The sequence below is a fragment of the Herpailurus yagouaroundi genome, unplaced genomic scaffold, assembly GCF_014898765.1.
Source record: "Herpailurus yagouaroundi ecotype Mexico unplaced genomic scaffold, PumYag 67793, whole genome shotgun sequence".
Taxonomy (NCBI): Eukaryota; Metazoa; Chordata; class Mammalia; order Carnivora; family Felidae; genus Herpailurus; species Herpailurus yagouaroundi.
The window spans coordinates 27,155,791-27,179,722 of NW_024420586.1; the positions used below are offsets into that span (position 1 = coordinate 27,155,791).

The 23,932-nt window shown below is 39.9% G+C and overlaps 1 pseudogene; it reads right to left on the reverse strand.

The window, feature by feature from the left end:
• Nucleotides 1-15,911: 15,911 nt before the first annotated feature.
• On the reverse strand, nt 15,912-16,578 carry LOC121026114 (GTP:AMP phosphotransferase AK3, mitochondrial-like; annotated as a pseudogene).
• Between the last annotated feature and the right edge of the window lie 7,354 nt (nt 16,579-23,932).

Here is a 23,932-nt window from a genome sequence, read left to right on the forward strand (position 1 = left end):
TCATGCTCTGTCTCTCTCTGTCTCAAAAATAAACATTAAAAAAATTTTTTAAAGGTATTGAGGCTCAACCCTTCTCTAAATAGGTCTTGTATAATGGGTTTCAATCCTTGAAAGCCTATGTTTTAATTTACATTGGGCCATATTAACTAGAAAAAGGTGAGGAGGATATCCACAACATTCTGTTTCTTCAAACCAGTTTGTGCGTGCCAAAGACTTAATTTAATTTTGGTTTATTAATGGGTCAGAGTGTCCATGCCCACTATTGGATATTTAAGGGCAATGGGTACTATTACCACGGGGAATTTAGTCAAGGCAACAATTATGATGGTTAAAATAAGGCATACCTGTTTGTCCTCTATTTAATATTAAGTAACTACTGTAGCCACGCACTGAAGAAAAAGTCCTCAGACACTTAAAATGAGGGGATGTGTAGGGCAGCCTCTGCCAGTGAGACAGCAGCAGCAGCAAACTGCACATAGACTTTATTTCATGTTCGCCAGGTATAAATATCGAGGAATGTCAAAGTGTGGGAGGAAAACACAAAGAGCCTCCAAACATAGACCAAACACACATCTGATGTTTACGGGAAAGCATGCAGGGAAGATGTGCAGTTTCAAGGACTGCTAGGCAATTATAGTGGGTCTGTTCCCTAACTGGCTCCTGGAAGATGATGGGGCTCTGGATCTCATAATGCTATCACTTTTGACAGCCTTGAGACCAGAACATCGCTGATGTTTCAACAATTACCCCATTCACTTTCCCAGGGCTTATACTACACTCTCTAGAAATAACTCTACAAACTACCCTAAGATTATAGGTCTTACCATATTTACTGGTCAAGGTTCTCCAGAGAAGCAGCCAGTAGGATATGTATATATTTAGAAGGAGACTTACTATACAGAATTGACTTACAAGATTATGGAGACTAGTAAATCCAAAATTTGCAGTGTGGGCTGACAGCCAAATGAAGAAGAGCTAATTGTGCAGTTCCAATCTGAAGGCTGGTATTACATTATGATGTTTGAATAACATTTGTTGGAGAATTCCCTCTTGCTCAAGGAAGTCAGTCTTGTTGTCCTATTCAGGCTTCAACTGATTAAATGAGGCCCACTCACATCATGGAAGGCAATCCTTTTTTTTTTTATATGAAATTTATTATCAAATTGGTTTCCATACAACACCCAGTGCTCATCCCAAAAGGTGCCCTCCTCAATACCCATCACCCACCCTCTCCTCCCTCCCAACCCCCATCAACCCTCAGTTTGCTCTCAGTTCTCAACAGTCCCTTATGCTTTGGCTCTCTCCCACTCTAACCTCTTTTTTTGTTTTCCCTCCCCTCCCCCATGGGTTCCTGTTAAGTTTCTCAGGATCCACATAAGAGTGAAACCATATGGTATCTGTCTTTCTCTGTATGGCTTATTTCACTTAGCATCACACACTCCAGTTCCATCCACGTTACTACAAAAGGCCATATTTCATTTTTTCTCATTGCCACGTAGTATTCCATTGTGTATATAAACCACAATTTCTTTATCCATTCATCACTTGATGGACATTTAGGCTCTTTCCATAATTTGGCTATTGTTGAGAGTGCTGCTATGAACATTGGGGTACAAGTGCCCCTATGCATCAGTACTCCTGTGTCCCTTGGATAAATTCCTAGCAGTGCTATTGCTGGGTCATAGGGTAGGTCTATTTTTAATTTTCTGAGGAACCTCCACACTGCTTTCCAGAGCGCCTGCACCAATTTGCATTCCCACCAACAGTGCAAGAGGGTTCCCGTTTCTCCACATCCTCTCCAGCATCTATAGTCTCCTGATTTGTTCATTTTGGCCACTCTGACTGGCGTGAGGTGATATCTGAGTGTGGTTTTGATTTGTATTTCCCTGATAAGGAGCGACGCTGAACATCTTTTCATGTGCCTGTTGGCCATCCGGATGTCTTCTTTAGAGAAGTGTCTATTCATGTTTTCTGCCCATTTCTTCACTGTATTATTTGTTTTTTGGGTGTGGAGTTTGGTGAGCTCTTTATAGATTTTGGATACTAGCCCTTTGTCCGATATGTCATTTGCAAATATCTTTTCCCATTCCGTTGGTTGCCTTTTAGTTTTGTTGGTTGTTTCCTTTGCTGTGCAGAAGCTTTTTATCTTCATAAGGTCCCAGTAATTCACTTTTGCTTTTAATTCCCTTGCCTTTGGGGATGTGTCGAGTAAGAGATTGCTACGGCTGAGGTCAGAGAGGTCTTTTCCTGCTTTCTCCTCTAAGGTTTTGATGGTTTCCTGTCTCACATTCAGGTCCTTTATCCATTTTGAGTTTATTTTTGTGAATGGTGTGAGAAAGTGGTCTAGTTTCAACCTTCTGCATGTTGCTGTCCAGTTCTCCCAGCACCATTTGTTAAAGAGACTGTCTTTTTTCCATTGGATGTTCTTTCCTGCTTTGTCAAAGATGAGTTGGCCATACGTTTGTGGGTCTAGTTCTGGGGTTTCTATTCTATTCCATTGGTCTATGTGTCTGTTTTTGTGCCAATACCATGCTGTCTTGATGATGACAGCTTTGTAGTAGAGGCTAAAGTCTGGGATTGTGATGCCTCCTGCTTTGGTCTTCTTCTTCAAAATTACTTTGGCTATTCGGGGACTTTTGTGGTTCCATATGAATTTTAGGATTCCTTGTTCTAGTTTCGAGAAGAATGCTGGTGCCATTTTGATTGGGATTGCGTTGAATGTGTAGATAGCTTTGGGTAGTATTGACATTTTGACAATATTTATTCTTCCAATCCATGAGCAGGGAATGTCTTTCCATTTCTTTAAATCTTCTTCAATTACCTTCATAAGCTTTCTATAGTTTTCAGCATACAGATCCTTTACATCTTTGGTTAGATTTATTCCTAGGTATTTTATGCTTCTTGGTGCAATTGTGAATGGGATCAGTTTCTTTATTTGTCTTTCTGTTGCTTCGTTGTTAGTGTATAAGAATGCAACTGATTTCTGTACATTGATTTTGTATCCTGCAACTTTGCTGAATTCATGTATCAGTTCTAGCAGACTTTTGGTGGAGTCTGTCGGATTTTCCATGTATAATATCATGTCATCTGCAAAAAGCGAAAGCTTGACTTCATCTTTGCCAATTTTGATGCCTTTGATTTCCTTTTGTTGTCTGATTGCTGATGCTAGAACTTCCAGCACTATGTTAAACAACAGCGGTGAGAGTGGGCATCCCTGTCATGTTCCTGATCTCAGGGAAAAAGCTCTCAGTTTTTCCCCGTTGAGGATGATGTTAGCTGTGGGCTTTTCATAAATGGCTTTTATGATCTTTAAGTATGTTCCTTCTATCCTGACTTTCTCAAGGGTTTTTATTAAGAAAGGGTGCTGGATTTTGTCAAAGGCTTTTTCTGCATCGATTGACAGGATCATATGGTTTTTCTCTTTTTTTTTGTTAATGTGATGTATCACGTTGATTGATTTGCGAATGTTGAACCAGCCCTGCATCCCAGGAATGAATCCCACTTGGTCATGGTGAATAATTCTTTTGATATGCTGTTGAATTCGATTTGCTAGTATCTTATTGAGAATTTTTGCATCCATATTCATCAGGGATATTGGCCTGTAGTTCTCTTTTTTTACTGGGTCTCTGTCTGGTTTAGGAATCAAAGTAATACTGGCTTCATAGAATGAGTCTGGAAGTTTTCCTTCCCTTTCTATTTCTTGGAATAGCTTGAGAAGGATAGGTATTATCTCTGCTTTAAACGTCTGGTAGAACTCCCCTGGGAAGCCATCTGGTCCTGGACTCTTATTTGTTGGGAGATTTTTGATAACCGATTCAATTTCTTCGCTGGTTATGGGTCTGTTCAAGCTTTCTATTTCCTCCTGATTGAGTTTTGGAAGAGTGTGGGTGTTCAGGAATTTGTCCATTTCTTCCAGGTTGTCCAATATGTTGGCATATAATTTTTCATAGTATTCCCTGATAATTGTTTGTATCTCTGAGGGATTGGTTGTAATAATTCCATTTTCATTCATGATTTTATCTATTTGGGTCATCTCCCTTTTCTTTTTGAGAAGCCTGGCTAGAGGTTTGTCAATTTTGTTTATTTTTTCAAAAAACCAACTCTTGGTTTCGTTGATCTGCTCTACAGTGTTTTTAGATTCTATATTGTTTATTTCTGCTCTGATCTTTATTATTTCTCTTCTTCTGCTGGGTTTAGGCTGCCTTTGCTGTTCTGCTTCTATTTCCTTTAGGTGTGCTGTTAGATTTTGTATTTGGGATTTTTCTTGTTTCTGGAGATAGGCCTGGATTGCAATGTTTTTTCCTCTCAGGACTGCTTTCGCTGTGTCCCAAAGCATTTGGATTGTTGTATTTTCATTTTCATTTGTTTCCATATATTTTTTAATTTCTTCTCTAATTGCCTGGGTGACCCACTCATTCGTTAGTAGGGTGTTCTTTAACCTCCATGCTTTTGGAGGTTTTCCAGACTTTTTTCTGTGGTTGATTTCAAGCTTCATAGCATTGTGGTCTGAAAGTATGCATGGTATGATTTGAAATCTGGTAAACTTATGAAGGGCTGTTTTGTGACCCAGTATGTGATCTATCTTGGAGAATGTTCCATGTGCACTCGAGAAGAAAGTATATTCTGTTGCTTTGGGAGGCAGAGTTCTAAATAGATCTGTCGAGTCCATCTGATCCAATGGACATCTGATCCATTCAGGGCCCTTATTTCTTTATTGACCATGTGTCTAGATGATCTATCCACTTCTGTAAGTGGAGTGTTAAAGTCCCCTGCAATTACCACATTCTTATCAATAAGGTTGCTTATGTTTATGAGTAATCGTTTTATATATTTGGGGGCTCCGGTATTCGGTGCATAGACATTTATAATTATTAGCTCTTCCTGATGGATGGACCCTGTAATTATTATATAATGCCCTTCTTCATCTCTTGTTACAGCCTTTAATTTAAAGTCTAGTTTTTCTGATAGAAGTATGGCTACTCCAGCTTTCTTTTGGTTTCCAGTAGCATGATAAATAGTTCTCCATCCCCTCAGTCTCAATCTAAAGGTGTCCTCAGATCTAAAATGAGTCTCTTGTAGACAGCAAATAGATGGGTCTTGTTTTTTTATCCATTTTGATACTCTGTGTCTTTTGGTTGGTGCATTTAATCCATTTACATTCAGTGTTATCAAAGAAAGATATGGGTTTAGAGTCATTGTGATGTCTGTATGTTTTATGCTTGTAGTGATGTCTCTGGTACTTTGTCTCACAGGGTCCCCCTTAGGATCTCTTGTAGGGCTGGTTTAGTGGTGACAAATTCCTTCAGTTTTTGTTTGTTTGGGAAGACCTTTATCTCTCCTTCTATTCTAAATGACAGACTTGCTGGATAAAGGATTCTCGGCTGCATATTTTTTCTTTTCAGCACATTGAAGATCTCGTGCCAATCCTTTCTGGCCTGCCAAGTTTCAAAAAAGAGATCAGTCATGAGTCTTATAGGTCTCCCTTTATATTTTAGGGCACGTTTATCCCTTGCTGCTTTCAGAATTTTCTCTTTATCCTTGTATTTTGCCAGTTTCACTATGATATGTCGTGCAGAAGATCGATTCAAGTTATGTCTGAAGGGAGTTCTCTGTGCCTCTTGGATTTCAATGCCTTTTTCCTTCCCCACTTCAGGGAAGTTCTCAGCTGTTATTTCTTCAAGGACCCCTTCAGCACCTTTCCCTCTCTCTTCCTCCTCTGGGATACCAAGTATGCGTATATTATTTCTTTTAATGTATCACTTAGTTCTCTAATTTTCCCCTCATACTTCTGGATGTTTTTATCTCTCTTTTTCTCAGCTTCCTCTTTTTCCATAACTTTATCTTCTAGTTCACCTATTGTCTCCCCTGCATCTTCAATCCAAGCCATCGTCGTTTCCATTTTGTTTTGCATTTCGTTTAAAGCGTTTTTCAGCTCCTCCTGACTGTTCCTTACTTCCTTGATCTCTGTAGCAAGAGATTCTCTGCTGTCTTCTATACTGTTTTCAAGCCCAGCGATTAATTTTATGACTATTATTCTAAATTCACTTTCTGTTATATTATTTAAATCTTTTTTGATCAGTTCATTAGCTGTTGTTATTTCCTGGAGATTCTTCTGAGGGGAATTCTTCTGCTTGGTCATTTTGGATAGTCCCTGGAGTGGTGCAGACCTGCAGGGCACTTCCCCTGTGCCGTGGCATATAACTGGAGTGGGTGGGCGGGGCCGCAGTCAGACCTGATGTCTGCCCCCAGCCCACCGCTGGGGCCACAGTCAGACTGGTGTGTGCCTTCTCTTCCCCTCTCCTAGAGGCGGGATTCACTGTGGGGTGGTGTGGTCCTTCTGGGCTACTTGCACACTGCCAGGCTTGTGGTGCTTGGGATCTGGTGTATTAGCTGGTGTGAGTAGGCAAGGTGCACGGGGGCAGGAGGGGTAGGCTTAGTTTGCTTCTTCTTAGGTGATCCACTTCAGGAGGGGCCCTGTGGCAGCGGGAGGGAGTCAGACCCGCTGCCGGAGGGTTGGCCCTGCAGAAGCACAGGGTTGGGTGTTTGGGGGGAGCAACCAAATTCCCTGGCAGGAACTGGTTCCCTTTGGGATTTTGGCTGGGGGATGGGCGAGGGAGATGGTGCTGGTGAGCGCCTTTGTTCCCCAACAAACTGAGCTCTGTTGTCTGGGGGCTCAGCAACTCTCCCTCCCTTTGTCCTCCAGCCTTCCCACTTTCCGAGCAGAGCTGTTAACTTATGACCTCCCAGATGCTAAGTCGCGCTTGCTGTCAGAACACACTCTGCCCGGCCCCTCCGCTTTTGCCAGCCAGACTCGGGGGCTCTGCTTGGCCGGCAGGCTGCCCCTCCACCCCGGCTCCCTCCCGCCAGTCCGTGGAGCACACACCGCCTTGCCGCCCTTCCTACCCTCTTCCATGAGCCTCTCGTCTGCACTTGGCTCCGGAGACTCCATTCTGCTAGTCTTCTGGTGGTTTTCTGGGTTAGTTAGGCAGCTGTAGGTGGAATGTAAGTGATCAGCAGGACGCGCGGTGAGCCCAGAGTCCTCCTACACCGCCATCTTCCTATTCTCAGTTTTTAAGAGTCTCCTATGGTTTGGCTCCCTCCCTCTCTACCTTTTTTTTTTTTTCCTTCCACTCCCCCATGGTCTTCTGTTAATTTTCTCAGGATCCACATAAGAGTGAAAATATATGGTGTCTGTCTTTCTCTCTATGACTTATTTCACTTAGCATAACACTCTCCAGTTCCATCCATGTTGCGACAAAAGGCCATATTTCATTCTTTCTCATTGCCAAGTAGTATTCCATTGTGTATATAAACCACAATTTATCCATTCATCAATTGATGGACATTTAGGCTCTTTCCATAATTTGGCTATTGTTGAAATTTTTGCTATAAACATTGGGGTACAAGTGCCCCTCTGCATCAGCACTCCTGTATCCCTTGGGTAAATTCCTAGCAGTGCTATTGCTGCGTCATAATTTAGATCTATTTTTAATTTTTTGAGGAACCTCCACACTGTTTTCCAGAGTGGCTGTACTAGTTTGCATTCCCACCAACAGTGCAAGAGGGTTCCCGTTTCTCCACATCCTCTCCAGCATCTATCGTCTCCTGATTTGTTCATTTTAACTAAGTTTTTATACACTTTTGCTGGATACTCATGATCTCTATTTTTAAAGAGCTTTCTTGTTATATATCTTTGGTAATTTTCTCTGTTTTTTTCCTCTGTTCTCAGTAACTGGAAATTTTCCTGATCTAACTCTAGATCACCTTTTTTCAGACTTTTTTTGTTTCACGTGTTTTATCTTTTTATTCCACTTTCTAAAGATTTGTTCAACCAATGATTTCAAGTCTCCCAGTAAATATTTGTCTTCAGCTCCTGATTTCCAGTAGATTTCCATAATTCTACTTACCCACTTTTTCTTAATTAATAGATGCCTGAAACATAAATATACAGCTTAACCAATTAAGCTGTCCTTCTTAAGTTTTGATACCAATATTATGCCAACTTCGTACACAATATTGGAAGCACATTCTTTCCGTCCCCAATGAAAAGGTTTATAGAACACTGGAGGTGTATGTTGCCCATGGACTTACAAGCCCTGACATCCCTGCATCTGACAATAACCTAAATGTTTTTTTGAAAAGGACAAATAATAGCTTGTGGAGAGCAGGAATTCTTAAGCTGTACTGACTTTGGTTGAAGTGTTTTCATTGAGTGTATCTCATCCTGGAGCAAGCTGAAGCCAGGGAAATTTACTGATTTCTGTTATTCTCCACAAGTCATTTGATGACTATCTTTAATTAATAAATTTGGGTTGAGAAGACACTCAAGGGGAAGACAAAATGCAGTCAATAAAGGAAAAAGGGGAGATTTTTTTCCTGTAGAATTTGATAAATCCCTGTGTTTTGTTCTGCTTGGACTCAAGTCTAGCCATAAAAGGTGTATGGAAATCTATTTATATTCTTCAGCTTTGGATCATAGACTCATGTCAGTATCTATATTTGGGTCAGTAGAATGCTGAAATGGATTTTAGCCCCCTCAGATGGGGACGTTGTGGAAAAGATACTGATATAGGCATTCTGTTACTGATGTCATATACATGAAATACTAGACTGTGTAATCGTTCTAGTGAGGTTATTTGCACTTTGCATAATGCATTTGAGATTCAGCCATGTGGTGTGTATACTAGTATTTCTTTCCTTTTTATGCTTATTAGTATTTCCCGGTATAGCTATAACACAGTTTTGTATCCATTCACCAACTGAAGGACACTTGAGTTGGTTTCAGTTCTTGGTAATTATGAATAAAGCCACAATAAATTTCCATCTATAGGTTTTGAATTAACATAACTTTTTTTCTCCCGATAATAATATAGGAGTGGGATTGCTGGGTCATGTAGTAAGTGTATGTTTTAAACTATTGGAAACTGCCAAGCTGTTTTCCAAAGTGGCTATATCATTTTGCATCCCTATCAGCAATGCATGAGAGTTCCATTTCTACTGCATTTTAGTGAGGTTTTAGTACTGCCATTAGTTAAGTTTTCTCTCATTTTAGCTATTGGAATAGGTACGTAGTGGATAGCTCACTATGCTTTTGATTTTCATTTCCCTAATAGTTTATGGTGTAAGAATTTTTTTTATATCCTTATCAGTCATTTATTATCTTTTCTGGTAAAGTGTCCAATTCTTTTGTCTATTTTTTAATCTTTTTTTTTTCAACGTTTATTTATTTTTGGGACAGAGAGAGAGAGCATGAACGGGGGAGGGGCAGAGAGAGAGGGAGACACAGAATCGGAAACAGGCTCCAGGCTCTGAGCCATCAGCCCAGAGCCCGACGCGGGGCTCGAACTCACGGACCGCGAGATCGTGACCTGGCTGAAGTCGGACACTTAACCGACTGCGCCACCCAGGTGCCCCTCTTTTGTCTATTTTAAGTTAGTTTGTTTCTTCTCTTTTTATTGAGATTTGAAGATTCTTTATATATTCTGGAAACAAGTACTTTATCAGATATGTATTTTGCAAATATTTTGTACCCACATGTGACTTGGCTTTTCTTTGTCTCAACTATGCCTTTTGAAGAACATAAGTTGTTAATTTTGAAGTGCACTGTATCAAATTATTTTAAATACATTGTGTTTATGGTGTCTTACGTAAAAAAAATTTTGCCTACCTGAGACCTACAGATATCTTCTTCTATGTTTTCTTCTAGAAGTTTCATTGTTTTAAGTGTTACATTTAGCTCTATGATCTGTATTAGGTTAATTTTTGTATTTGAAATAAAGTCAAGGAAAACGGTCATTTTTTTTCCTTAGGGAGTCCAATTATTCCAACACTATTTTTAAAAATATTTTTAACATTTATTCATTTTTGAGAGAGAGAGAAAGAAAATTAATGAGCGGGGTGGGGCAGAGAGAGAGGGAGACACAGAATCGGAAGCTGACTCCAGGCTCTGAGCTGTCAGCACAGAGCCGGACGCGGGGCTTGAACTCACTGACTGTGAGATCATGACCTGATCCAAAGTCGGACAAACTGTGAGCTCAGGACCATATCCAAAACTGACTGAGCCACCCAGGCGCCCCTCCAACACTATTTCTTGAAAAATTTATCTTTCTCCATTGAATTGCCTTGACACCTTTGTTGAAAATTAATTGATCATACCTATGGGTCTATTTCTGGATTCTTCTGGTATGTCTATTTTTTCCCCAATAACACACCGTTTTGATTATGTGAGATTATAGTTAGTCTTGATATTAGTGTGAGTTCTCCAGCATTGTCCTTCCTCAGAATTGTTTTGGCTATTTGGATTCATTTGCCTTTCCATATAATTTTGAGAATCAGCTCTGATGAGGTGGGTTGAGGAATGGATGATTTTAGGATATACTGAAGCTGTTTTTCTTTGAAGTACATAGATAAGTGTGCCAGTAGTTACAGAAGGATGTATGGGGAGGGACTTAGTATTTTCCCCTCTAACTTAGGAACAAATCAATGTAGAGGAGGTAATTTATTGTTCAGGAGAGAAAAGTGATAATTGCAGGAACAAAGTCCCTGAGATGGTGAAGGACATAGGATTCTGAGCAGACAGGGGCTGGTTGCACTCAGGAGCATGTGTGCAGAGAGTTGGCAGAGAATCTCAGGGTAGAAACAAGTAGATTGGGTTTGGGGAGTTCTGAGAAGTCCCACTTTATTACTCCTGTCATCTCAGTGAATTATTCAGGGAGGTTATTCGGAAGAAGGAGAGTTGCTACCAATTGAGGACTATTAAATGTGGTATAGGTAGAACTGAGAGTGAAAGTAAGGAGCAATTCATTCATGGTCATGCATTTGAGATAACATAATTAAATGTGACTTAAGGTTTTCTCATCACGGCTTGGTTGCTCAGACACAGGAATTATTATATTATTATGTGGTCATTATATTAGTAGTAGTAGGAAGAGGAGTTATAGCATAGTAAATAGCTATAAAACCAACCTCCTCAAAGGTATGAAAAGTATGTGTACCAGTTTTCTCAGGCTTCCATAACAAAGTACCACAGACTTGGTTGTGGCTTAAAAACAGAAGTTCTTTTCTTCTAATTCAAGAGTTAATATGTCTGAGATGAAGGTATCAGCAGAGTTGGTTTCTGCTAAGTCTTCTCTCCTTGGCTTGGAGATGGCCATCTGCTCCTTGCGCCTTCGCATGGTCTTCCCTCCATACATGTCTGTGTCCTAAATGCTTATGTTTGTGATTAATTGTTTCATACATTTGGGGGCTCCCCTATTTGGCACATAGATATTTATCATTGTTAGCTCTTCCTGTTGGATAGACCCTGTAATTATTATGTAATACCCTTATTCATCTCTTGCTACAGCCTTTAAAGTCTAGTTTGTCTAAGTATGGCTACTCCAGCTTTCTTTTGACTTCCAGTAGCATGATAGATAGTTCTCCATCCCCTCACTTTCAATCTGAAGGTGTCCTCCCATCTAAAATGCCAACAAACTGGACAACTTGGAAGAAATGGACAAATTCCTAAGCACCCACACACTTCCAAAACTCAAACAGAAAGAAATAGAAAACTTGAACAGACCCATAACCAGCGAAGAAATTGAATCAGTTATCAAAAATCTCCCAACAAATAAGAGTCCAGGACCACATGGCTTCCCTGGGGAATTCGACCAGACATTTAAAGCAGAGATAATACTTATCCTTCTCAAGCTGTTCCAAAAAATAGAAAGGGAAGGATAACTTCCAGACTCATTCTATGAAGCCAGTATTACTTTGATTCCTAAACCAGACAGAGACCCAGCAAAAAAAAAAAAAAGGGAACTACAGGCCAATATCCCTGATGAATATGGATGCAAAAATTCTCAATAAGATATTAGCAAATCGAATTAAACAGGATATAAAAAGAATTATACACCAAGATCAAGTGGGATTCCTTCCTCGGCTGCAGGGCTGGTTCAACATTCACAAATCAACCAATGTGATACATCACATTGATAAAAGAAAAGATATGAACCCTATGATCCTGTCAATCAGTGCAGAAAAGGCCTTTGACAAAATCCAGCATCCTTTCTTAATAACCCTCAATAAAGTTGGGACAGAAGGAACCTACTTAAACATCATAAAAGCCATTTATGAAGAGCCCACAGGTAATATCATCCTCAATGGGGAAAAACGGAGAGCTTTCCCCCTGACATCAGAGACACAACAGGGATGTCCATTCTCACCGCTGTTGTTTAACACAGTGCTGGAAGTTCTAGCATCAGCAATCAGACAACAAAAGGAAATCAAAGGCATCAAAATTGGCAAAGATGAAGGCAATCTTTCACTTTTTGCAGATGACATGGTATTATACATGGAAAACCTGATAGACTCCACCAAAAGTCTGCTAGAACTGATACATGAATTCAGCAAAGTCGCAGGGTACAAAATCAGTGTACAGAAATCAGTTGCATTCTTATACACTAATAATGAAGCAACAGAAAGACAAATAAAGAAACTGATCCCATTCACAATTGCACCAAGAAGCATAAAATACCTAGGAATAAACCTAACCAAAGATTTAAAAGATCTGTATGCTGAAAACTATAGGAAGCTTATGAAGGAAACTGAAGAAGATATAAAGAAATGGGAAAACATTCCGTGCTCATGGATTGGACGAATAAATATTGTTAAAATGTCAATACTACCCAAAGCCATCTACACATTCAATGCAATTCCAATCAAAATTGCACCAGCATTCTTCTCGAAGCTAGAACAAGCAATCCTAAAATTCATATGGAACCACAAAAGAGCCCGAATAGCCAAAGTAATTTTGAAGAAGAAGACCAAAGCGGGAGGTATCACAATCCCAGACTTTACCCTCTACTACAAAGATGTAATCCTCAAGACAGCATGGTATTGGCACAAAAACAGACACGTAGACCAATGGAATAGAATAGAAACCTCAGAACTAGACCCACAAATGTATGGCCAACTAATCTTTGACAAAGCAGGAAAGAGCATCCAATGGAAAAAAGTCTCTTTAACAAATGGTGCTGGGAGAACTGGACAGCAACATGCACAAGGTTGAAACTAGACCACTTTCTCACACCATTCACAAAAATAAACTCAAAATGGATCAAGGACCTGAATGTGAGACAGGAAACCATCAAAACCCTAGAGGAGAAAGCAGGAAAATACCTCTCTGACTTCAGCTGCAGCAATTTCTTACTTGACACATCCCCAAAGGCAAGGGAATTAAAAGCAAAAATGAAATATTGGGACCTCATCAAGATAAAAAGCTTCTGCACAGCAAAGGAAACAATCAACAAAACTAAAAGGCAACCAACGAAATGAGAAAAGATATTTGCAAATGACATATCGGACAAAGGGCTAGTATCCAAAATCTATAAAGAGCTCACCAAACTCCACACCCAAAAAACCAATAATCCAGTGAAGAAATGGGCAGAAAACATGAATAGGCACTTCTCTAAAGAAGAAATCCAGATGGCCAACAGGCACATGAAAAAATGCTCAACGTCACTCCTCATCAGGGAAATACAAATCAAAACCACACTGAGATATCACCTCACAGCAGTCAGAGTGGCTAAAATGAACAAATCAGGAGACTATAGATGTTGGTGATGATGTGGACAAACGGGAACCCTCTTGCACTGTTGGTGGGAATGCACACTGATGCAGCCGCTCTGTAAAACAGTGTGGAGGTTCCTCAAAAGATTAAAAATAGATGTACCCTATGACCCAGCAATAGCACTGCTAGGAATTTACCCAAGGGATACAGTAGTGCTAATGCATAGGGGCACTTGTACCCCAATATTTATAGCAGCACTTTGAACATTAGCCAAATTATGGAAAGAGTCTAAATTTCAATAAATTGATGAATGGATAAAGAAATTGTGTTTTATATACACAATGGAATACTACTTGGCAATGAGAAGGAATGAAATATGGCCTTTTGTAGCAAGTTGGATGGAACTGGAGAGTGTTATGCTAAATGAAATAAGTCATACAGAGAAAGACAGATACCATATGTTTAATTCTTATGTGTATCCTGAGAAACTTAACAGAAGACCATGGGGAAGGGGAAGGAAAAAAAATGTTAGAGAGGGAGGGAGCCAAACCATAAGAGACTCTTAAGAACTGAGAACAAACTGAGGGTTGATGCGGGGTGAGGGAAGGGAGGGTGGATGATAGGTATTGAGGAGGGCACCTGTTGGGATGAGCACTGGGTGTTGTATGGAAACCAATTTGGTAATAAATTTCATATTTAAATAAATAAATAAGTAAATAAATAAATAAATAAATAAATAAATAAATAAATAAATACTTTTTAAAGGAATCTTCAAAATATAAATAAATAAAAATAATAACAAAATAAGTTTTTCCCCACAAAATACATAAAGAACCACGTTCTTGCTGACATTTGTATTTTAAGTGCTGAGAATACGAGTAATGTTCAAAATGAGTCAAATGTTCAAAGGCAGTTGTTAAAACTTGTACAAGGGCTTGACTCATGTGATTTAGCAGCAAGTAAAGTAAGATTAATGACTCCATTGAAGATGTAGTTGGGTTAATCCTCTAGTTCTCATTGTCCCAGTCTTCTTACTACCAGCCATATGATATAAGCATATATCCTTGTTGTGCTATTAAAAAATCAAATCTTCTCCATTTTTAAGTGGCTACTCAACTTACATACACAGTCAGAGTTCTTTCTCTGCCAGATGATGGATAACAGTGAAAGTTAGCAGGTGTCAAATTCTTTGAGAATAAAGAACTCCTTCAGGAAACTCAATTACTTTCCTGTTCTTTTTTTAAACTGCCATGTAAATCCTTTTAACTACTGTACCTGTTTACTAATTATGATTGTTATGTATGTCAAGGTTATTTTCCCCAGGCATATGTGATCTATTTCTATTTCCTAATGAGAAAGTATACTTGCTTTACTTAGGGCCAGGGGTTTTCTTTTTTTTTTTTTTCTTTTTCTTTTTCTCTTTTTCTCTTTTTCTTTTCCTGTCTTTCTCTTTCTCTTTTCTCTTTTCATACTTTGTTAGTCATCATGGCAGATCATACATAGTGATCAAAAAAAGAAACTGGCAAATCCTAAAGCACATACTTCTTAACCTGAGTAACAGGTGAAAACGTAAGACTATAATTACATTTTCCATTGCAACTTCAGCTTCGGTGCTTTTGCAAGAACTTCTAATGTCTATTTCTAACATAAATCCTTTTCCTCAATACACATGTATTCTCAAAAGAAAACATGTCACAGAAAGTAATGCTTTCCCATATGGTAATGTATACAATTTTATAAGACTGAAACTTTCAAGTAAACTGAAGTTATGTTTAACAACAAAATAAATACTGCATATGTGGCTAAGTTTTAATTTTCTTAGTGTAAAGGAAGCAGTGAATTTGCATCCTGAAACTAATCTGCACATCCAGTTCCTTTTTTTCTGAAATTTGATAGACATGGTGTCTCACAAAATCATGAAGCACAGTGCTAATGATGCCAGTTTTTTGGCATTAGTCTATGCAAATTTCTCTGATGAAATATTTCCCTAAATGGCATAGGACTTTTTTTAACTTTTCCAGAAAAATAAGAAGCTTTTTATCAACCACTCTTCTTAACAAAAGTTATATTACTACCAATTGCTCTTCTAATTATGCTTCAGAAGATTTTTCAAAAGTTAAGACATAGCTGATGTTTTTGAATTGCACACCCAAAGAAGATAACTCAATAAAACACACCAGACGGAAAGATTAATCTTAGTGTCAGACCTATTTGGCACATCCTTAATTTCTAGAAGAAAATCAGTACAAGAGAAACTAATATAATTTTCAAAGAAGTCATACAAGCCACTCTTAGGACAAGGAGTTTCTAAATGCACAAATGAGGGGCATCTGCTTATTGTACTAGTTATATGCACTTTTCCTCATTGAGTAGCTGATGCTTTCAGGCTTATTTGTGGAACTTTTGTTTGCTTGTAAGAAAGCATAGAAATAGGGCCTGATCTTGTTGGTTTCTGTTCCGGAGAATTTTTCCAACACCCCCTTTTCTGGTAAAATTCTAGGACTGGCTCTGTTTGGACTTCGTAAGCCTTTAGTCTCTCGACAGTTCACTCTGGCTTATCATCCTCACACTGAATGAGAGGCTCTCCACTCCAGTCATCAATGCTCACAGTCTTAGGAGGGTTGAAATCGATGTTGTAGACTCAGCCTCTGGCTAGATGAATCCAGCAAGCAGTGAGACATTGCTTAATGACCTCAAAGGCCACGTTCAGATGTACTGCTGTGTCTACTTGATAAGCTCCATCCAGGGCTTCTGCCTGTGGAAGTGTCCTTGGAAAACCATACAATTGTCAGCTAAATTGGGTGAGGTTTTTTTAGCTCATGAAGGTCCGGCCAAGGCATGACATCATCTGGCATGAGCTTCCCTTGGTCAATGAAAGTGTTGGCTAACACACCAACTTCTGTGCCCCAAAGCATGTTGTCTTGGAGCAGGTCCCCGCTGGAGAAGTAATTCAGCACCAAGTGTTTTGTGGTGCGCAACAGCACGGTGCTGTTGCTGGATCCAGGTGCTGCCATGATCACTGCGCATATCAACCTCCACCATCAGGGCCCCAGGGAGAGGTTCCAGGCCTGGCTCCCCCTGCTCCGCAGTGGGGAAGGCTGCTGAATGTTTAATCTCATCCCAAAACACCCTCCAATTTGAAACATAAAATTATCTATCCCACCATGCATAAATTTAGTGAGATCCAAATTATAACTGCAAGTGGAGCCCCAGAATTAAGGCCATGAAGTTTTGCCAATTTTGCATTTCAGCAGCTGTTAAAATTAATTCAGTACCTATGCCATAGATGCACAAATGCCAGTTAGTGCCCCTTTACCTTTTTCTTATATGAATTCATTTAGTAAATGTTGTTTTTACAACTGGGTCAGATTCTGGACCTTTGTTTCTTTTTCTCCTTTCTATATCCACCTTTTCCCTTCTTCTTTTTCTCCTCATCCTTTGTCTCCTCCTCCTTCTTCTTCCTCTCCTCTTCTCTTTTTTTTAAGTTTTTTTAGTTTTAATTCCAGTATAGTTAACACAGTGTGATATTAGTTTCAGGTGTACAATACAGTGGTTGAACAATTCCATACAACACCTGGTGCTCATCACAAGAGCACTCCTTAATCCTCATTTCTCTCCCTCTCTCCCTCCCTCCCTCCACTCCTCCCCCACTCGCTCTCTTTTTCTCTCTCCATATATTTGGAGACATTATCCCTACCCTATTTACTTATAAACTTATTTCTGCAGAGAGCCTCAAATTGGTATCATGAGGGTTAGGGGCCTCCCACATCACAATAGTTTTTTTGTTTGTTTGTTTTGTTTTGTTTTTTTAGGGTTTAAGGACTATGGGCTTAAGTTGAGTTTGAATTAATCTCTTGGTATGCTACAAGAGTGTCATTGTCATTTTGTCCACGATTATCCTCAGGATGAGGACCTTTTTTGGTAACAGGCATAGGCAGCAGCAGGAACTAAAGTGTCCTGTTAGTCCTAGTGAGCCATCTGCATTTAGGGTTGTGGGCCTCAATAATTCAAATCTTCAAATAGCAACTGATCCTCAAATAGTGACTGTTCTTCCTCCACACAAGTGACCACCTGACCCATTCATATATTGCATATATTTCACAGGGTATAGCTTTTCCCATGAATGCTCTATAGAAAGGGGGACCAATGCCTGGTTGAGATACACAACTGATTGATCACAAGATAAAAGTTATACCCCTGAGCCTAGTGTCAGTAACAGCTAATTCTGAATTTGAAACAAATCATTCATTATAAGACACATAGATGGGTCTGGGTGACAAATATCCCAGGGATACTTTAAAGAGAACATCAATCCCTTATTCCAGTCCACAAATCCCAATTATTTATCAAAACTTTCAGCTTAGAAACTTGGTAGAACACAGCATATGCAACACAAAGGAGGACAGCTCAAAAGGCAAGCCAGCCAGTAAGTAACAGCTCAAATTACATACTTTTCATCAGATAGCAGAGCAAGTTATCAAGCCAAAGCAAGAGAAAAAAAGACCCCCAATGGTGGTGGTCATCATCTAGACTACACTACTCACATTGCCAATAGTTGTGCCCACTCTGAAGGCACAGGATAGACCCCTCACCCCAAATAAGGTTCAGATGATGCCATATATGCACCAAGAGCATATTCAAAGGTTTAACATTCACATAATGAGGATTTTGAGGGAGAGCAGGGTAGGCTTCCCAAACAGATCTGAAAATGCCATGACAGAGCAAGAAAAGGAAACTGGCTTGGAGTTTTTATTGTGGTTAGGGGGTGGGGCCACGGCAAGTGTCCCTATGCATAATTAGGGTCTTGCATGATTTGAAACCCTCATTATCACCAATGAAGGGTGCACTTCGGTTTTTTATCAGCTTACCCAAATGTGGGTAGATGAACAAGAGGGAGAGGTGAGGCTTAAAAGCTGTCAGAAGTCTACAATAATATAAAAATGGAGTCAGACTATTGCACCACCCAGATAAGTCAATTAATTGTAACATTAGGGGATTGTACCAAATCTGTTCTGTTTGACTTAGGCGACATTGGATAAGATTGACAACTGTAACTCCTAGTAGAATGATGGGAACCATCTGGAGGAGAGACCTTAGTCAGTTGCAGTCAAACCAGTTAAATATGTAAGCAGAGAAAAGAGTCCAGCAATAACAACATAAAGCTAAAGAGAATCATATCAGTGTCTAGAATGTTAATCTTTGTTCTTTCTGGAGTCATTGGATGTTGGGAGGTTTCTGAGAGTTCTTAAACTAAGATTTGTTCTTGGTCAGCAATTGAGTTATGGGTAATAGTGGCACTCAGTGTTAAACTGACCAGATGTACTATGGATAAGAACTGAGGGAGGGAGACAGAAATTAATATTCTCCACCCTTGTCCACCCAAGGTCAAAGATTTTCTTTTCCCACCAGCCAGGGCTGTTACTCTCTTTCCACAGCCACATGATTGGTATGACTGGTTCCTACAGCAGTTACTTCACCATTTTTTCCAATCCTCCCAATGTGTTACTCAAACATATCCATTGTTTTGTATCTATGTGGATCAGAAATTTATCTGTATTTCTTGTACCATTTGAGATGCTCTCCCACCCTCTGACACGTGGGCTATTCCCAGACCACCTTAGAAATTATTAACTCATATTAATAACTATCATCAATATCCACAATTGCCCAAATTCAGTGAGCACAGCCGGACAACTGAAGAAGCATCAGATTAGTCTCCCATCCCCATGATCTTGCTTCTTCCAAGTTCTAGTAGCCTGATTTCCCAGGAGTATGTGTGGAAGCAACAAACAATAGAGTGAGAAGAGTGAATTAAGTGGTTTGGATTTTCTTACAGCCCATCTTGGTTTCCTCCCCCACTCCCCAACCTCATAATTAGGCATTTTATTTAGATGGAAGGTAACCTTCTGAGGAATTACCACACTTAGAGCCCAAACTGCCTATTACAAGTGTGTGTTCCACTGGGAGCTTAGCCTTGGTTATTCAGTTATCTTTTTCATTTTCTCCTTTAAGAGTTTATTTTATCTTTCAATCCATCTACTTCCTGGGAATGATATAGGGCATAAAATGTCCATAGAATGCCTATATAACTTCCCACTATTTGTTATTTTTTGCTATAAAGACAGTACCAATGTCTAATCACATGTTTAGAGAATAAAAATATGCAACATAACCCACCTAACAGGCATTAAATAGTATGGTCTCCATTTGCTAAGTGGACAGGGATGGCAATGCCATACCCTGAAAAGGTGTCTATGAAGCCAATGCCATATGGCACTCTCAAGAGGAGAGTAGAGGGCTATTATAGTCTATTTGTCAGGACCAGCTAGATCTAGTACCTCTGGATATGTGCCCCAAAGCTCCCTTTGCCACTTGAATGTGTAGCTAGCAGTCTGGGCACATTTGCCAGGCTTCTTGGCCTCATGTACTAGGTCTTGCTTTTTATGTAGAGCCCTGGAATTAGTAGGTCTAGCTTTTGGAGTTCAACCCTGGATTATAGATGAATTACCATACACCGTACAATGCTATATTCAGATGGATGCTGTATCCAGGTATCCTTTTCTGGATGCTGCAGATTTGATCAGTATGATGGTTACTTTTACGTATCAACTTGACTGGATCACAGGGTGTCCAGATATTTGACTAAATATTATTTCTGATGTGTTTGTGGTGATATTTCTGAATAAGATTAACAATTGAATTGGTAGACTGAGTAAAGCAGATTGCTCTTCCCAATGTGGGTGGGCATCATCCAATCTGTTGAGGGCCTGAATAGGACAAAAAAGCAGAAGGGAGAAGTTGTCCCCTTTCTGTCATACTGTTTGAGCTGGGACACCAGTCTTCTGTCCTGAGACTGAGACTCATACCATCAGGTCCTCCTGGTTCTCAGGCCTTCAGAGCTTTCCTGGGTCTCTGGCTTCCAGGTGTCAGCCTCTGGGACTTCTTAGCCTCCATAATCACTTGAGCCAATTTTTCATAATAAATAAATGAATACATTAATTAGCATCCAATTGGTTTTGTTTTCTGGAGAGAACCCTGATTAATACAGATTTTGGTACTGACAGTGGTTCTAGAGGAATAGATGTTAAGAATAAGTTTTCTGAACTGTTTCAGGGTTACTGGAATTGACTCTTCATACTTACTAGATTTAAAGATGCTCATGACTATTTCTAGTAGTAAAGAGAGCAATGATAGAACATGGCAGGATCTGGCAATACAGATATGCAAAATATCTGTATTGTATATTCCTAATCAATCACTTGATTGATAAGAAGCAAGGAGCTGGGTGACTGCATATATGATGGTTTTGGATATTTTGGGGAAATTGGTAAATATAATGATATTGGCTCATTAGGAGGTTTCTCCTAATGTCACTGGACAAAGTAGTGGGAAAAAAAGGGTGGGCTCAGGGATTTGAATATCCAGCTCAAGCACCACATAAATTATCTGAAAGCTTCTATGTGTGCCCTGAAGACCCTTCTCTCCTTCAGCTTCAGGGCTGAGATTGCTAAAAATAAAACACAGAATTTCATCCAGCAATTACCAGAATTACAACACAAGTTGAACTCCCAGCCTCACAGGGTATCTACTGTTAAAGTCAGGGCATTGATTAGGAAAGAATGGGATATTATAAGTTGGGATGGGAACATATGGGAAGACCTTGATGAAGTTCAGGACATGAAGCCTCTAAATTCTACTGAGTCTGCTTTGCCAGTGAAAATGAGCTCCCCACCCCCAGTAATAGCAGCTTTCCCACTCCCAGAGTTATACGCCCTTCCACCCCCATCTGAGATTAGCCCTGCATCACCTGAGGAAACTGTAATGTCTTCACCCAGGCAGTGAGTCATGCAAGACAATGCTGATTCTCCTCAAGACTCACTCCCACCACCCATTTGCCTCTAGACCTGTAACTAGATTCACATCTCAGCAGATCCCTAAAGGTAAGGTACAAAGCATGACCCATGAAGAGATGTGCTACACTCCAAAAGAACTGAACTGCAACTGGAGGTACCACCAGGTTAAACTTACAATGATCCACTGTTATTCTCCAAGATCCATCTGTCTTCCACATAGGCCAAACAGTCAAGTTGATATGTGTGTGTGTGTGTGTGTGTGTGTGTGTGTGTGTGTGTGTGCGCGCGTGCAGGTCACCAACAGGGGTTGTGGGTCTTGTGCATTTTGCTGCCTTACAATGTTATCTCTACAGAGGCTGAGACTTAATCATCTAGTAGTCATCCTCCTCACAGGTACAACACTGCCAGCTTTTTATAGTTTTTGCCCATAAGTCAGGGAACACACAACAAGGTGCATTCTCAGGGGGTGTTTTCCAGGGCAAACACCGTGGAAATACACTTTTGAACAGAGTTCCCTTTTTCATGTATCACTGTAGTACAGTTTTCTTTGGAGCTGCACAGAAGCAGGGGCCTAGTACACCTCAACTGGCCTTGAATTCAGCTGATCTATCTGTGAACCAGGCCCAGGCATCCTCAGGAACCTCAAGGGTACTAAAGCCCCTAAGAGGCCCAAGGTGCTGGAACAGGCCCCATATATGAGACAGCCTAGAGGGTGACAAGACACTTTTTAATGTACTGTGAGATGAGATGCCATAATACCTATCTTACTTTTTCCCTGAATATACCACTTCCAGTTAATAATGGATGCTTTTGTATAATATCTATTTTGTTGGTGTTCTCATTTCTGACCCATTCCATGGTGGGAATATCAGGGTGTAACAACATTTCTGTTGCTTTGTTAGTCTCTCAGAGTCCACCAACACCCAACAAGCCACTAATAGTCTCTCAAATGTGATCACCTACTGCCCGGTGTTGTTTGGGCGGGGGCGTGCCCAAAACCCCAGGGAGCACCATTGTCTAGTAGTCAGATCTTTTTGTCACAAACTCCAGTCTGCATAATTGTCAATTACTGACACTTGTAGCTGAAAGGGCTCCTTTACTGCTGAGTGGCCCAAGTACAAGTCTCCACAGCTTGCTAGATAGTTTCTAGGGCCTGTTGCTGGTCAGGACCACATTAAAAGATGGCTACTTTTTCCTCATATGAAGTATGATGAACTTCAAATACTGAACAAGTCTATCAGATATTGTGTCCCCCTTTTGTTTGCTGGAGTTTTTAAGGTAATCAGGTTTTATTTATCAGGTTTAGGAATTGTTCTCTGCATTGTTTATAAAAGTTCAAAGTGAAATGTCAAATACCATTGGCTTTTTTCACCAGACACACAGAAATTAATTATCATATAGTTTCTTTGAGAATCTCTGCCTCAACTAGTTCTTGATTACCATCCTGGTATCTTTATTACTTTACAGTAACTACATGACTAGAATCAGGAAGCCAGGAACACTCCTGGTTTTCCATTCACATCACTACCACTATTCTAATTGTGGTATTTCTCAAAAGGGGGATACCCTTAAAATCAAGAAAAGTATGTTACAGCCACTTTAGTGGGTATTGGCTCCAAAAGGCCCATATATAAGGTTTTATAAGTCCATTGTCCAATCTGAGATTTCCAAATGTAATTAATTTGAGGCTGTGTAATTTTCCTGTTGTGCTGTAACAAATTTTCACAAACTCAGTGGCTCAAAACAACACAATTTTATTCTTTTACAGTTCTGGAGGTCAGAATTCTAAAATTAAAGTGTTAGCAGGGCTAACTTTAAGTTTCCTTTTGGAAACTTCAGAGGAGAATCCATTACCTTGCCTTTTCCATATTCTGGAGGCTATCTGAACTCATTGACTTGTGGCCCCTTCTTCTATCTTCAATACCAGCAGCATAGAGTCTTCTCTCCTCTGACCTTCTGCCTTCCTCTTATAAGGACTATAATGATTCTTATTATCACATTGGGCCCACCTGGATAATCCAGCATAAACTCCCCATCTCAAGATTATTAATTTAATCACACTTGCTTAGTTACCTTTGCCATGAAACATATTCACAGGTGCTGGGGATTAGGATGTGAACATTTTGGGGGCAGGCATCATTTAGCATACCTTACTGGCCATGCTTATGCATGCTGCCCAGAACCATAGTCTTTGTGTTCCAGTGTCCAAAAGGGTTGACAAGGTTTGGCAACCTTTATTTCCACCATGTTCCCAACACGCTGACCAGTACACAAGTCCTTCAGACCCTCTTAGGGAAGGAAGGACCCTGACCTTTGTTCTAATCTTGTTTGTCTTGAAAGTGGTAAGGTCTGGATAAAGAGGTGGTGTTGGATCAACAGTAACTTGAACAGCATAAACTTCAGCAAGGTCCTCTTGGTCCTCCTCCTGTTTGTCCACAGTAAATGCTGAAGCTGGCAAAGGATCATTCCCTACTACAGCCAGGATATTTAAGTTTTGTAGTTCTTTTAGGTTCTGATAGTGAGAGAGTTT